General features: G+C 39.3%; 1 long non-coding RNA gene across 2 annotated transcripts in view; it reads left to right on the forward strand.

The window, feature by feature from the left end:
- The window catches only part of LOC128248667 (uncharacterized), a 120764-nt gene that overhangs the window by 24696 nt on the left and 78353 nt on the right, over positions 1–17715 (forward strand). Inside the window, exons 2-3 of one of the 2 annotated variants that reach the window (XR_008264827.2) lie at positions 13112–13259; positions 13641–13971. This is a non-coding gene — a long non-coding RNA (uncharacterized LOC128248667). Of the gene's footprint in view, positions 1–13111; positions 13260–13640; positions 13972–17715 lie in introns of those variants that run through there. The other variant, XR_016242995.1, reaches the window with a different exon arrangement.

Genomic DNA, 17715 nt, shown 5'->3' on the forward strand with positions numbered 1-17715 from the left:
TAGGTATACACACTTGTACGCGCACACACACACACACACACACACACACACACACACACAGACACACGTGTTTCAGGCTTCGTGTCTCAGCTAGAGACTCTTACGTAATTATTTTTAATCCAATTATCAGTGAATAATTATCACATTTAATTGTCTCCTCGCAAAGTCGTTCTAAGATCTGCTTACTTACCCGTTACAGTGTGTAAACCTCCCCAGAGGTTTACATACCAAGAATTGCTACAGTACTTACCAAACAGAGAACGTGCTGCCAAATGTCACCCTATAATTTTTAAACTAATTTAAATTTATGTCTCCTGTTGGCGATTGGTTTGGCAGATCTAGGGAGAGAGAGCAATAAAGGAATAGCTGGATAATAACCATGGTCTCAGTTGGTCAGGCACGAGAATCAAACCAGAAAGTGTAATGCTGGTTGTTTTAAAAAGAAGACCTTAGGGAGGCGGTGCCTGTGGACACTACATCCACGATCGTCGACGGGAATAGTGGGCGGGGAAAATAATGGGTCATCTCATAAATAATGCAGTTTTTTCAACTGCATGAACTAAAAGTTGGAGGGGGACTGGATAAACTACCAGCATCAACTTGTTGTAACAGCAGGCAGTAATTTAACCTTGTGCTTATTCTTAGTGCAAATTTTGAAGAGTGCACAGTTCGATTTTAACAGTTATTTTTTCAAAGCTATAATAGATGTGACAAAGGAGCGTATTCGCGACATATTTTCCTTTATGAGTTCAATAAATGCAACAACGCATCGGAAAGTGCGAGGAATATTAAAGCAGTATATGGGGATTGGACAATAAGCGTAAGCCAGTGTCAATGGTGGTTCGAGAAATTCTGACTCGGAAACTACAGCCTAGACGATGAGCCTCGTCCTGGAAGATCTGTAGAGCTCGACGAGGACGCCCCGAAAAGCTCTGGTGGAACAAAATCCCATCGTAACTTTTGAGTAAATAGCAGAGAAGCTTCGATTTGGTCATTCAACTACTCATCAAATGAAATTTTAGCTCCCTTCTTTAAATATTAACGTCCGTGCATATCTGTTCGTACAACAATTATAAACCATATCTGGAACATTTTTGCATGTTATTTGTTTCAATTGCTTAATTAATGAAACATTTTCGTAATAAACCTAACTCCTCTCTCAATCGTTGTAAGGCATAAACAAATATGATATTAATTACTCTTCGGCGTTTTCAAAAAAGCTAATTAACGTAAGCAAAATAATTTCTCATTCATCTCCAAACAAAGAAATCTATTACAGCAATGGCCTAAGGAACAGTGGATTCCATGTTATGACTACCTCCCCACCCGACTTTCCTCACAATACCAACAAGCAAGAATCTTCAAAATTTAATCAATCCTTCCCTCCAAATGTCTAAACCTGTTTAGGAAAGACGTATTTGTGAGACTCATTGACAAAAGAAAAAAGAACAGCGTTTCCTTACATTACAGACAGCAGAAGTTATTCAATAGTGACACAATCTAAAATCAAGTCCTTCAGCATTTGCACAACCAATATTTAAGTATCTATGCAAAAGATTGTATCATCCTTCTATGAAAAATTAAACTAGGCACATGTGCTATAGTTGTAACTATACAAGATTACAGTTCATTAGTAACAGGAATAATGACATCACTCCACAACGCAACGTAGATATGAGTGAAGGATATTTCAAACACCGCTACTACAACAACGTTTCTCTTTTCCGAAATGCAGAACGGGGAAGCGTCGCAGCTACTTAAAAACTATCTATGGAGATTAGAATAGATACGACAATTAACACTTTCAGCATCCTTTGTGATAATCTGAACCAAAATAAGGCAAACATTGATAATTTCAAAATTTGTGGGCATGAATTACTGGGTATGTTTTGTTCTTAATAAGCCCAAGAACTACAAAAAAGATCTGAATTGTTCCTCAAATACTGGAAGGTTATAAAACTTCTCCAAGTTAATTATAATCAAACATATAAGGAACCAGATTAAGAGCATAAAAACTTTGCTGTTGATCTGTGTATTCATGAATTCACGGATGCGGTGAAACATTAGCCCGACGCTCTATATACTTTTCTACTCTAGGTGCAAGGCCCAAAATATTTGGGCGGAAGGGGGCCAGTTGATTAGATCGATCCCTGGCCGCAACTGGTACTGAATTTATCGACCCTGAAAGGATAAAAGGTAAAGTCAACCTCAGCGGAATTTGAACTCAGAACGTAAAAACAGACGAAATACTGCTAGGCATTTCGCCCGGCGTGCTGACGTTTCTGCCAGCACGTCACCTGAATCTGACGTCTTATATTTATTTCTTTATTGCCCACAAGGGGCTAAACATAGAGGGGACGAACAAGGACAGACAAAGAGATTAAGTCGATTACATCAACCACTTAAATAAGTGGTTCTTATTTAATCGAACCTGAAAGGATTATAAGCCAAGTCGACCTTGGCGGAATTTGAACTCAGAACGTAAAGACAGACGAAATACCGCTAAGCATTTTTCCCAGTGTGCTAACGTTTCTTATTTCTTTATTGCCCATAAGGGGCTACATACAGAGGGGGCAAACAAGGACAAACGAAGGGATTAAGTCGATTACATCGACCCCAGTGCGTAACTAGTACTTAATTTATCGACCCCGAAAGGATGAAAGGCAAAGTCGACCTCGGCGGAATTTGAACTCAGAACGAAACGACAGACGAAATACCGCTAAGCATTTCGCCCGGCGTGCTAACGTTTCTACCATTTCGCCACCTAAGCCTGACGTCCTCCTTTACTGACATTTCACCACGCGCATGCTTAGACGCAAGTAGTCAACGTAACTCAACAGATGTAGTACAGCTAAATAATAGAATAGAATCGTCATTCAAAAGAAAAACAAGACTGAATCATAGTTTAGTGTGAAACTAAAAGTCATGGAAAAGTGAAAGGCAATGTCTCTCAACACCCAGTATTGAATACTTAATAATTTTTTGTGAATCCACTTAGTAATTTGTGTAATAAGTACAGTGTGTTTGTGTGTGTCCGTATGTACGTGTTTACGTGTGTGTGTGTGTGTGTGTGTGTGAGTACGTGTGTACGTGTATGTGAGTGTATATGTGTCCGCGTGCGCATGTGCGTATATGTACGTACGTGTGTGCGTGTGTGTGCGCGTGTGTATGTGTGTGTGTGCGCATACTTCTGTGTGTGTGTGAGTGTGTGCGCATACTTAAGTGTGCGTGCCTGTGTGAGTGTGTTTGTACATGTGTGTATGTGTGTGTATATGTGTGTACGTACGTCTGTGTGTGTACGTATGTACGTGTGTGTGTGTGTGTGTGCGTCTGTACGTGTTCATGTGTATGTGTGTATATGTGCGTGCGTGCGCGTGCGTGTGTGTGTGTACACTTGTGTGTGCTTGCTTTGTGTGTGTGTGTTTGTGTATGTGTATGTGTGTCTGTGTGTATGCGTATGTGTGTGTGTATCTATGTACGTGTGTGTATGTGTGTGTGCGTGCGTGTGTGCGTGATTGTGTGTCTGTGCCTGTGCTCGTGTGCGTCTGTGTGTGTGTGCGTGCATCTGTGTGCGCCAGTGATCGTCTGCTCGTGTGCGTATGTGCCAGTGTGTGTGTGTGTGTGTGTGTGTGTGTGTGTGCATGTATGCGTGTATACGTGTATGCGTACATGTGTGTGTCTGCGTCTGTGTGTACGCATGTACGTGTGTGCATGTGCGTGTATGTGCGTTCCTCTATCTGTCTGAACACTTGTGTGTGCACATGTTTGTGTGCGTGTCTGTCTGTGCTTGTGCTCCAGTGAGTATGTGCCAGTGTGTGTGTGTGTGTGTGTCCGTGTGTGTGTACGCGTAACAAAGTCGACAGCAACGGTACAAAACAAATACGATGACGTCAGGATAGAAAAATAAAACTTATATGACGTATCGAAGCAACGTCATTCCAGCATGTTGAACACTCGGTATTAAATATAGTATACAGACAGATAACAATGATAGCAGTATTAGTAACAGCAGCAGCAGCAGCAGCAGTAGCCATAGCAGTGGTTGTAGTAGTAGTAGTAGTGGTAGTATTAATAGTAGTAGTAGTATAGTAGTAATAATAGTAGTAGTAGTAGTAGTGGTAGTAGTAGTGGTAGTAGTAGTAGTAGTAGTAATGGTAGTAGTAGTAGTAGTAGTAATAGTAGTAGTGGTAGTATTAATAGTAGTAGTAGTATAGTAGTAATAGTAGTAGTAGTAGTAGTAATAGTAGTTGTAGTAGTAGTAGTAGTAGTGGTAGTATTAATAGTAGTAGTAGTAGTAGTATAGTAGTAATAGTAGTAGTAGTAGTACTGGTAGTATTAATAGTAGTAGTAGTATAGTAGTAATAGTAGTAGTAGTAGTAGTGGTTGTATTAATAGTAGTAGTAGTATAGTAGTAATAGTAGTAGTTGTAGTAGTAATAGTAGTAGTAGTTGCAGTTGTAGTAGTAGCAATGCCACCATCGCCACCATCGCCACTACCACCTCCAATGCTAACACCACTACTTGTAGTTTCTCCTCCGTTGCCAACTCCATCCCCGCCACCACTGCCATTGTCAGACCCCCCTCCTCCCCCTTCACTACCGTTGCAGGTATCTACACCACCGGTCCCACCATCACCATCAACGATATCATCATCTTTACCTGAACACCACCACCACCACGCCACCACGACACCACCACCATAACCACCACCAAAATCACCAGCACTATAACCACCACCACCACCAGCACCAGTACCAGCATCACGCCACCATTAACAACAGCACCACCACCACCACCGCCATCACAACCACTACTACCATCAAAACCAGCACCACCACCATCACCACCATCATCACCATCACCACCAGCACCACCACCTGCACCAAAACAACCACCACCACTACCAACACCACCAGCAGCACACCACCAGCACCATCACCACCGCCGCCGCCGCCGCCGTCCGCAGCCACCACCGCCGCCGCCGTCCGCAGCCACCACCGCCGCCGCCGTCCGCAGCCACCACCGCCGCCGCCGTCCGCAGCCACCACCGCCGCCGCCGTCCGCAGCCACCACCGCCGCCGCCGTCCGCAGCCACCGCCGCCGCCGCCACCACCGCCAGCACACCACCATCACCCCCACACTACGGCCCCCCACCACCACCACTGTTCACTAACTACGTTCTACCTTATCCTGATCTCTAACCTATTTCCTTTAACTCCACCACCGACCCTCCCTTTCACTCCCTCACTCCACTCCGACCAGTCTATAAATACACCGCACGCACACACACACACACACACACACACACACACACACACAAACACACACACACACACACACACGCACACACACGCCTCCCTACAGTCTAAGGTTTTCACACATATTTGCCCACGTTATTACGGTCGAGATGTTGGTTTGATGAAGTCTGGTGTAAGGTTCATTGGTACATCAAGATGTTGCTAGAGTCGTTCTTGTAGTTTAGGCGGTAGTAATGGTAGTGGTGACGGTAGAGGTACAACAAGATGTTAGTGTGCTCTTATGGTCCAGTGGTTAGCGCAGCGTACTCTATCACACTTTCGTTTCCGAGACCGGGCGTTGTTAGTGTTTATTGAGCAAAAACACCTAAAACTCCACGAGGATGGCAGTGGATGGTGGCGATACCTGCTGTACTCTTTCACCACAACTTTCTCTCACTCTTTCTTCCTATTTCTGTTGTAACCTGTATTTCAAAGGGGGGAGCCTTGTCACAATCTGTGTCACGCTGAATCTCCCCCGAGAACTACGTTAAGGGTACCACTTGTCTGTGGAGTGCTCAGCCACTTGCACGTTAATTTCACGAGCAGGCTGTTCTGTTGTTCGGATTAACTGGAACCCTCGTCGTTGCAACCGACGGAGTGCCACAGTGTTCTTGCTATAGTTGTGGCGATGGCAGCAGCGGCACATGAAAATGTTGGTATAGTTATTGTTATAGTTTTGGCGGTAGTACAGTCAGTGGTGCTTGTAGTGGCAGAACAAGACGTTAGTGTTAAGGTTGTAGTAATGGTGACGACAGTAAATGTACATCAAGATGTTACTATAGATCTTCCTGTAGTTTAGGCGCTAGTAGAGGCAGTGATGATGGTAGTAGTACAACAAGACGTTACTGCTAAGGTTGTAGTACCAGGGGTATATCAATCAGATTGTTGGTATAGTTATTGTGCTAGTTTTGGCAGTGGTGGTAGTGGTACATCACGATGTTAGTGTTGTAGTTGTAGCAGTTGCGGTGATAGTAGTGGTTGTGGCCATAGTATTGGTACAACAAGAGGAAAATATTATGGTTGTAGTGGTGTTGGCGATAGTACAGTTAGTGGTACGTGAAGACCTTTGTGTGGTTGCCGTTGTAGTGCTGGTGATAGTAAATTGTTTTGACGACGACGACGACGACGACGACGACGACGACGATGATGATGATGATGATGATGATGACGATGATGATGACGACGATGATGATGATGATGATGATGATGATGATGATGATGAGAAGGAAGAGGAGGGGGAGGATGATGGTGCTGATGACGATGATGATGATGATGATGAGGATGATGATGGTGCTAGTGGTGGTGAAAAGGTGATGATAATGAGGATTTTAATAGTGATGAGGATAATGATGATGACGATGGTGATGATAATGATGACGATGATGACGGTGATGATGATGATGATGATAATGATGTCAATAATGATGGTGTCTTAAGTGGTCGATAGTGATGGTAGTGATTGATGATGATGATGCTGATGACGACGACGACGATGACGATGATGATGATGATTGACAAGGTCAATAATAACGAAATCTTCTCAGAGAACGCCACTGTACAACGCGAGTAACACTCACCTGCGTTGAGAGTGAGTGAGAGACGGTTCTAGAGAACTCTATTTCAGCATCAGATCGTACATGACTTTACATGGCCAGTACTTGTGCGGAATAGATTCTCTTAACAAAACATCGCTTATTTTTCCATAGGTGGACAACTCCAGCTTCAGCATGGAAAAAATAAGCACCAACATTCACGATAACGAAGAATTAAGCCATCACCATTGAAAGGAATGGCCATAGATGACATGTTCCATCTATGATGTGTATTTCCTGAAACAATAGATTATATATTATCATGATAAGCTAAACGAAATCTGACAGAATATTCTTGGGGATGCAATAAAAGTAGCCAAACTGATCTACGAGGGTGAGTCAAAAAAGTAATGCTGTTTTGTTTGGGACAAGTATAATTACCAGCACAGGAACATGTATCACACATCAAAATGAAGCTGGTCCTCTGTGGATCACATCCCTACTTCTCAACATAGTCACCGTTTCTCTCAATAGTAATGTTCCACCTTCGAATGAGAGCATGTAGTATCCCTGTCCCGTAAAATTCTATTGACTGTTCTTTGAGCCACTTCTTCACTACAGTTTTCACTTCCTTGTCACTGGAATAATGTTTACCTCTCAAACCCTCTTTCATGGGGCCGAAGAGATGATGGTCTGAAGGCGCTGAATCTGGTGAGTATGGAGGATGCGGTGAAGTTGTCCACCCGAATGAGGTGGTTGTCTCCCTTGTCATGATGCTTGTGTGTGGTCGAGCATTGCCATGCAGAAGGAGGACATTGTCGATTGGCAAGTTAGGTCTTACTTGTCGGATTCTTGCTCTGAGCCTCGTTAGGGTCTCGATGTAGGCCTCAGAGTTTATTGTTTTCGCTTTTGGCAAGAAATCGTCCAGAACGACCCCTTGAGCATCCCAAAAGAGAGTCGCCACGATTTTTCCAACTGACTTTTGAGTCTTGAACTTTTTCGGTGGTGGTGACGTAGAGTGGTGCCATTCCATTGACTGTCTCTTTGATTCCGGTTCATGATGATGAACCCATGTTTCGTCACCTACTACGAGCCTTCGGGAGAAGGCGTTGTCTCTGACTTTGTTCGAGAAGTTCAGTTCTGGCATTGACCCTGTCAGTCTATGCGATCGGTAGTGAGTTCTCCCGGTACCCAACGGGCACACACTTTTGAAAAGCCAAATGATTCGACAATGTTGTAAGCACTTCTATGAGGCACTTCAAGGTATGCTGCCAACTCATCTGTCTTCTCTGATCAGAGCATCTGCTTTTGCTTTATTAGCAGGATTCACAGAAGCGGACGGACGGCCAGAACGGGGTTTATCGGCTACATTCACAGTTCCCACCTTTTCCTCTTTCAGACGACGGACCCACCTGCATACAAAGCTATAATCAAAAGTATTGTCCTCATAGACATTTTGTAATCGTCGATGGTTCTTCACAGGGGTTTCCCCCTCAGCAACAAGAAATTCAATCACTGCTTTTTGCTTTTTGACGTAATTCTAAGGAGGCAACCATTTTGAATTGTCCTTACCAGTCTAAAAACCTGAAAAGTAAGAAACAAAATATTTCAGAACGTAAATGATATAATCATTTATAACTGAGAAAATTTTCAGTTATTTTTATCAAAAACTTTACATGAAATAAAGAAAATGGTATTACTTTTTGACTCACCTTCGTACATGCATTATTGACATCAAATTTCACTACATTCAGATAAACTAGTAGTTCTCAATTGGGGGCCATTTGGCTCTTGTTAGGGGTCCATGTAAGATTTTGCTGTTAAAATCTATCTGCAATAAATTGCTTTATACTTCTACAATACAGAGTGCGGCAGAAGTAGCGCTCTTTTTATTTAGTTATTTTTAAAGTACAAAAATGTTTTCATTTAGTTATTTATATTGTATGAAAATTTATTGCAGTAGTTAAAGAAATGAAAAAAAAAAACAATGAATGAAAACAAATTGCAGTAATTTTAAGAAATTTATTAAATATTGCTCCATCAAAATAACATAATTCATTATGATAAAAAATTTAATTAACATGTCCAAAACGGTCCCCTTCGTTTTCGGAACACTGCTGAACACTACAAGCAACATTTCTACAAACATTTTTTATACATTTCCACGTTAATTGCAGAAAATGTATCAGAAAATTCTTGTTTTAATTCATGAATTGTTTTCGGTTTGAAGGAGGAACCAAGGGCTTTCAATACACCCACAAGAAAAAGTCAGGTGTTGTTAGGTCCGATGACCATGATGTCCACTCAATTGCTCCACGTTGTCCTATCCATCTCACCTCAAAATTTAACATTTAACCATTCCTGAACGTTTTACGCATAATGAGGGGGTGCACCATTCTGTTGAAAGTAGAAAACTATAAAGATTACACAAATAAGAAAGGGTGTTACTCCTCCCGCAACCTGTATGTTAACAAGTATTTTTGCGGTTTTGTTTAATTCCTCGTAAACTGGGAATTCGGCAAAAGAGCAGAGCAGAAGAAATACCAATACTAGGTTAGATTTGTTCCATTGAGCCTTTCATGACAGTGGCCCCAGCATGTTCACAGTCCAATAAGCAAAATAAATGACGGATAAAAGACAACAATACAAAAAAACAAAACAAATAACAACAACGGTGTGTCGCAACGAGTAAAGCATTGGGGAATTACACCGCCCTAACTGCTCAATTGAATACAATCTGGCTGTTACAGAATGTACCTCACATCCTATTTAAAAATTATTCAATTGATAAGACATATAACAATGTCTGGAAAGGCATTGACAAATTACCTCTGAGGATAGCCAGAGGTACATTCGAGAAAATAACAATAGTAGGGTATGTGAATATTCTAGGGCTCTTTCAGGCAGCATTTGTTCACGTTGAGCGTTTGTATGTGTGGTTTTCAAGATGAACTGATTTTACTTTTGAAGAATTGGGACTTTTGGTGTAATGCCCAAAACTTTCAATAATAATAATAATAATAATAATAATAATAATAATAAAGAAATCAAATACACAAAAACATACACGTCTGTACATGCGCCAAATGTTCTAAGTCTCTATTTCCTCAACTATTTACATACATATAGGCACACACACACACACACACGTACGCACAAGCACGCACACTTCCACACAAGTCACACATCACCCTCTCTCTCTCTTTCTCTCTCTCTCTCTCTCTCTCTCTCTCTCTCTCTCTCACACACACACACACGGAAACAATCTAACACATTCACAGGCAAATACATACGCAACAACATTCTCACACAACCACACAAAATCTCACATTCACGCACATGTACATACATAATCACACAGGTCGACACACACACACACACACTCACATACAAACACATGTACATGCCTTACCCTAAATTGTTTACGTGTTTTCCTATATTTTTTCAATTATTTCCACACAGACAGACAGAGGCACACACACACACACATAGACACAGACAGATGCAGAGACTATTATACGTCTTCACACACACACGCTTACACACACACTCACACCAAAACACACATACACACAAACAGAGACAGACTCAGAGACTATCACACACATTCACACGCAGACACACACACACACACACACACACAGACACACACACATACACGCACACATACACACATACACAAACACATATACACAAAGAGAGACAGACGCAGAAACTATCACACACATTCACACACACACGCACACACGCGCACACACACACACACGCACGCACGCACACACACACACATACGCACACATCGTCATCACTCACTCTTTTATCCTGAATTAACTTTAGCTATATTTCAACTTTCTCCGTTCCTTCACTTCCACAGCCAATACAAACCGCCATATTGTATCTATTCCTTGTACAGAATAACTCTTTCTCTTTCGATTCCTTCTAACCTTTTTTTTTCCTTCTCACTGTGACAGGCGATAATTCATCATGTCGATAATATCTATAATCTATATCTGCTTCAACTGGGTATTCACAAATAATCATAAGTGAACATCTGGTAGAGATAGTCTGCCATTGTTTAATCTCTAACCAGGCCTTTATGACAATTCTCGTTTTAGTGCGCATGTATGAGAGTGCAGAACTGGATCTTTAATACGCCTCTAGGCTCAGGCGTGGTTGTTTGGGAAGAAGAAGATTGATTCTCAATCGTATGGTTTCGGATTCAGTGCCACTGCATGGCCCCTTGGACAAGTGTATTCTACTAGAACCGAGCGGACTAGAGCCTTGTGAGTGGATTTGGTAGACGGAAACTGAAAGAACTGTTTGTGTGTGTGTGTGAGTTTGTGTGCGTGTGTGTGTGTCTGTGTGTGTATACTTCTTTACTTGTTTCAGTCATTTTGACTGCGGCCATGCTGTAGCACCGCCTTTAGTTGAGCAAATCGACCGCAGGACTTATTCTGTAAACTTAGCACTTATTCTATCGGTTTCTTTTGCCGAACTGCTAGTTTACGGGGACGTAAAACACACCAGCATTGGTTGTCAAGCGATGTTGGTGGACACACATACACACACACACACACACACACACACACACCCACACACACACACATACGACGGGCTTCTTTCAGTTTCCGTCTATAAAATCTACTCACAAGGCTTTGGTCAGCCTGAGCCTATAGCAGAAGACACTTGCCCAAAGTGCCACACAGTGGGACTGAACCCGGAACCATGTGGTTGGTAAGCAACACAGCCATTCCATATATGTTGGTGTGCTCGCTTAGCCAACGGGGTGGCGTCGTTTGAAGGCTAAAACAATGCAAAACGCATTGTGATCAGCGATGTGTAACAACATTTGATAGCCTGGTCGGTCACGTGATCACGTGATACGTGTGTGTGTGTGTGTGTGTTTGTGAGTATGTACGTGTCTTTGCGTCTGTGTTTGACAACTGGTGTTGGTGAGTTTATGTCCCCCGTAAATTAGCGGATCGGCAGAAAGGACCGAGAGAATATGTACCTGGTTTTGAAAATAAATGAATACTGGGGTTGACTCGCTTGAGTAAAATTCTTCAAGGTGGTGTTCCATCATGGCCACAGTCTAATGGCTGAAAGAATTCCAAGGTAAAAGATAAACAATAATACCCTGCCATTTAAGGCGGTAGAATATGATTAAGGGGGATTTCACTCGCATTTCAATCCTGTTAATCCCTGAGAATCCAAACACAGTAAATATTACGTATTCTTAAGTGCACGCCTTTTCCTGCGTTTGTTTTTATCACACATTAAATTTAATATATTTCCCAATCCCTTTAATTTAATAAAATCCAACAGGGATGGTCACAGCTGGAATGTGTTTGACAGCATATAATATTGTTTTTGTGTTTCCTTTTTATGCAGACTACATAAATCTAATGTCGCTTCCATTCTTCTCATCTTGCTTCTATCATTTGGAATTTTATGTTAACGATAGAACAAGTTTTTAGTTGCTAGAATCTAAGATAGAGCTATTCCCCAATCCATATCTTTTATTATTATTTTACTTCGCTTGTTAAAGACTTCACACTATTCGGATTTATCTTTACACCGCTTACGCTTTAGTTCCTCTCTGCTCTTTTGAAGTCTTCTTTTAAGATTTCACCAAATTCTCTTCCATCTACCGATTCATTCTTTCTTCCATTCATTCTGGTTTCTCCATCATCAAATCTCATCACTTCTCCAATACTAAACATTGAATTTGCAGATTCTTCACTTTTAAGACAACAGTATTCTTTCCTCACCTCTCTGTCTCTCTTTTCCTCTGTGTGTATGTGTTACTTTCTTTCATGCAGTTCTTATCTCTTCACACTTTGTTAATTGCCACTATACAACATGCTAATCGAAGTTTTACTTTGCTGATATACGTTTTCACCATTACACAATCGGTAGTGCAGCGGAAAAAATATCTTAAGGTGTTTAGTTACGTTTCATTATGTTCTGAGTCCAAACACCGACAGAGGCAACTTTCACTTTCACTTTCATTTTCACTTTTCCGAGGTCAGTAATACGGAGTATCAGTCAAATAATCACGATTCGTTTAATCAACTGCATTCTATGCTAACATGAATGACCAGGCATTGCCGTTTGAGATGTTGCTGTTCGCAAAGTGAGGAAACTATACTACAGCTATGCGTTGATTGTTCGTACATTCCTACTTTGTATGTCTATATCGTACAGCGATTATCACATGTGGGAAGAAACCGCCAATCAACTGAATCTATTTGAAGACTGACCTACCATCTTTGTTTTGCAGGAGAGCGAAGTTACTTTGGCTCTATCTGGTGCAATGGTGAAGGTGGCTGCGTGGTGATGGCTGTGGTAGTGGTGGAAAGATGTTTGGGCAAAAGTGGTGAATATAAAGACAGAAAATTTCCCATCTGACAATCTCTTATCAATTTCGGGTAACAACTTCTCACCTTATTTTAATCACTATTTATTATCTATGTGCTAAGCAATACTTTGAGAGTGACAGAAACTAGGAGGGAGTCAAGTCCGTCGCATACATGCATACATGCATGCATACATACATACATACATACATACATATATACATGCCAATCTCTCTCTCTCTCTCTCTCTCTCTCTCTCTCTATATATATATATATATATATATATATATATATATATATATATATATATATTCTATAATTATAAGCGTAATTATAATTAGGGTTCAGCTAATTGCTTCGCCACATGCCGAATTTAGAAATAGGAGTTTAAAAAATTTCTTTTCTACAATCGTAAGAATCTCCAAGACAGTAACACACTTTTTTTTTGCGTAGGCAAAGTGAAAAATAATGAATCAACACGACTTCGATTAACTACAGACGCGTTTCGAAACTAAAGTAATTATTTTACTTACTTTCCGTCATCAGTGTAGCATTTCCATTATAAAATTTGAAAGTGCTAGGGTTAAATTCGTACACGATTGAGCGACATCGTGCAACAGATATCCAACCAACACTTCCAAAGTTTACACAGCCGAATGTGAATACATATTTATCCCTTGTACCCACGTGTATGTTACGAGCAGTACCGCGGAAAACTGCAGTATTTGATCAGGGAGTAAATTATAATTCAATATTAATAATAAAAGGGTAAAGTTAATCAGTTAAATTAATTAATCAATCAATTAATTAATAATTTTACCAAGTAGATTGGTACGTTAAAATAACCTTTATAGGTAAAATTATACAAATATTCTAAATTTTTAAGTCCTATTTCTAAATTCGGTATGTGGTGAAGCAATTAGCTGACCCCTAATGATAATTATGTTTATAATTATAGACTATTTGTATAATTTTACCTATAAAGGTTATTTTAACGTACCGATCTACTTGGTAAAATTATTAATTAATTGATTGATTAATTAATTAATTTAATTGATTAATTTTACCCTTTTATTATTAATTTAAAAATTATATATATATATATATATATATATATATATATATATATATATATATATATATATATATATATATATATATATATATATATATATATATATATGTGTGTATATATATATACCGGAGTAAGCACACAAATGTGAAAAAAAAGTGGAAGAAAAGGGTACTCAAATACCAGAGGGAGATTTCACTCGTATTTCAAAGCAGCAGAAATATAACAAAAGCTGTTACTCAGAATTTCATGTTCCTGTTCGTCGGACAGTTTTGTTATGCATACATACATACAAACGTATATACATACATACATACATACATACATACATACATACATATATATGTATATATATATATGTGTATGTATTTATATGTGTGTGAGTTTCTGTTTTTGTTTGTCTCCTCACTGCACCTTGACATCCGGTGTTGGTTCGTTTATGACTCTGAAAATAGTTAGCTCAGTAAAAGAGAACGGTAGAATAAGTACCAGACCTTAAGAACATAACACTGAAGTCGACTTTTTGGACTAAAACACTTCACGGGCCGTGCTCCAACCTGGCCGCTCTCCAAAGACCGACAAAAATAAAGAAACGAAACAAAATATATTATTTCTTCTTATTCTTTTTCGTTTTTCATTCGCACAGTGTCACTGGACGTAAATTTCGCACCGTTTCTTGGCTTGTTGCTTATCTACTGTTTATCTGCACTGACTCCAGCATCGTGTGGCATTTCGCCAATAAAATAAATCCTCCTTCTCCTCGTCGTCGTCGTCGTCATCATCAAAGTTCTAAAAGCATTTAAGATAGCTTTTGTGTTTCTTTTTTTTTTTTTTCGGCGTCATATTAATTGTCAAGCCTTGAAAAAACAAAAGAAAACGCCTTAGAATATGCGCAATTCCCAAAAAGGACGTCAGGACAAACACGTGAAAAGGACGACTAACATCCTTGTGCCGATGGCCAACCGTTTCTTTTTTTTTCGGGTTGGAACGTAATTTCCAGTAAAAATATATGTTATTCTTGGCTCAGTAGAAGTGTCAATATCATGTTTCATGTTGTAACTGTTATCATTATTATTTAAAAGTCGCACATATCCAATATCGTGAGGTTGTTGATTGAAGATATCATGTCTACTGGGGGTTTGTACTGTTTGTCAGGACACAACAAGGACCTCAGACAGACAGCACTTTACGCAACATGCATGCAGTTACAAGTAATGGTGATTTTTGCATTACACCTTGATTGTAGGGTATTTCTAAAGTTTCCAGATGTTTTTTCTCAGTTTGGTATGCTCCGATGACAATAGCGACAACCTTTATGGTTGACGCTCGTAGCAGCCACATCTTGGCGATCTCAATTCTCAGGTCGCCATATTTATTAATCTTTTCTCTTTCTTTCATGATAATATGTTGGTCTCCTGGCGCTGCTACGTCAATTATTAGGCACTCTTGCTTGATTAGGCTTTCAGTCTTCTATTTTAGGTCAGCCTTGCTGAGCCACCTCCATGTTGCTTCTGTTATTATTATTATTATTATTATTATTATTATTATTATTATTATTATTATTATTATTATTATTATTATTGCCTTTGCACAGTTTCTAACGCTGAAGATGTACTACAGTGTCAGCTGTTCACTACCAGTGAACTAAGGTAACACCTCTTATTTTTCGAGCACCTTCCGGAGTATTCGAGCGGTTCGAAGCAGTGCTGTTTTCTGCAAGTGCTGCACCCTTATTGCAGTCCCTAGTTGTTCCAAGTACTTCTCAAGATGTTTACTCACTGTTCTCAGGGCTCTCAAAATTATTGTTACTATTATTGCTATAGATCTTTAGGGATAGTTTCCAATGCACCTATAACTATTGGGATACATTTTACCCGCACTTTCCATAGTCTCTGTAATGCAATAACTAGGGCCTGGTACTTTGCTATTTTTTCTATACCTTTCATATTAATTTTTTTCATCATTTGAGACTGTAGAGTCAATTATCTGGCACTTTACATTCTTTTTATCTACAACTACCAAATCAGGCCTTCTAGCTTTTATTACTCTGTCAGTCTGAATTTCTCTCTCTCTTCCACATATATAAATATATACATGCTCCTAGACGTAGAAGTATACTTATATGTGTATGTATGTGTGCGTATACATATGTAGCAAATAAACTTAATTAAATCGTATATAAATACATATACATATTTAGGTGTATGCTAATCAATTTTGCAATATGAAACATTTACCTAACATGAATGGAGAACGAACCAGCGTTCATGCTCTGGTGTCGTCTGCTTAATAATGGCACCCTGTAGCACTATAGATAACACTTCAATATAAAAGCATGACTGTCGTTCTGCCTTGTAATTCATGAAATAGTACATGTTTTAATGCAGGGATTCTTTCGATATCCCTGCTAATTTCGTTTCTGTCTTTATGGTAGGAAATTAGGTTCTTATTCGGAAAGTTTACATCAATATATTCTACGTTTCTGCTAGACGGAGTTTCAATCCATTTATTTAATGGTTGACATTTTCGATCATTGCTCTCTTTATGGCTACTACTTCGCTGACGTTCTGCTTTAATGACTAGGAATATCTTTTGTGTTTATGGATATATCTTTACTTGCATTCTTCTTTAATGATCCAATATACTCAGATGAAGTTGTAACATTACTTCTTGTATTTCCGAAGATTTGGTTGTGCTGAGTGTATCAGATTTCAAACGTATCCTATAAGTATGTTTGATATAAGCTTTTTAAGGCAAATGTTCACGAAACACAACCGTATATAGATCAATGGCGTGTGTATATTTACAAACACGCGCACAATATGTGGTGTGTTCGTGTGCGTGTGCCTTTGTATCTGTGTACGCATGTCAATGTATTTCACGTATTCACTAGATAATGTGATGAGTAGGCGTATCTATTTATACGCATGCGCACGTACGCATATATATATATATATATATATATATATATATATATATATATATATATATGAAGAAACACTAGTGTAGAAATAGCGTGACTGCATGAAGTTAAACCATTGAATACAGGTACGCCTATGAGTCTGTATTCATATACACTTATACATGCATGCAAGTACACGCACAAGCACACACACACACGGACACACACACACATGTATATGCATATGTATATATTTATGTATATATATATATATATATATATTTGTATATGTATATGTGTGTATGTATATGTATATGTATATGTGTGTATATATATATGTATATGTATATACATATGTATGTATGTATATATATATATATATATATATATATATATATATATATATATATATATATGTCCAATATTTAAATTTGAGCTATTATAGCAATCTTTCACTGTCAAATAAACTGAATGGATGGTCATTTGTGAATAAACAAGTACGACAAAGGACGCTGGTCTTTGCGAAAATACGAGAAAATAAAAGCAAAAATGTA

This window comes from Octopus bimaculoides, chromosome 9 (assembly GCF_046866305.1).
Source record: "Octopus bimaculoides isolate indiv1 chromosome 9, ASM4686630v1, whole genome shotgun sequence".
In the NCBI taxonomy this organism is placed as follows: Eukaryota; Metazoa; Mollusca; class Cephalopoda; order Octopoda; family Octopodidae; genus Octopus; species Octopus bimaculoides.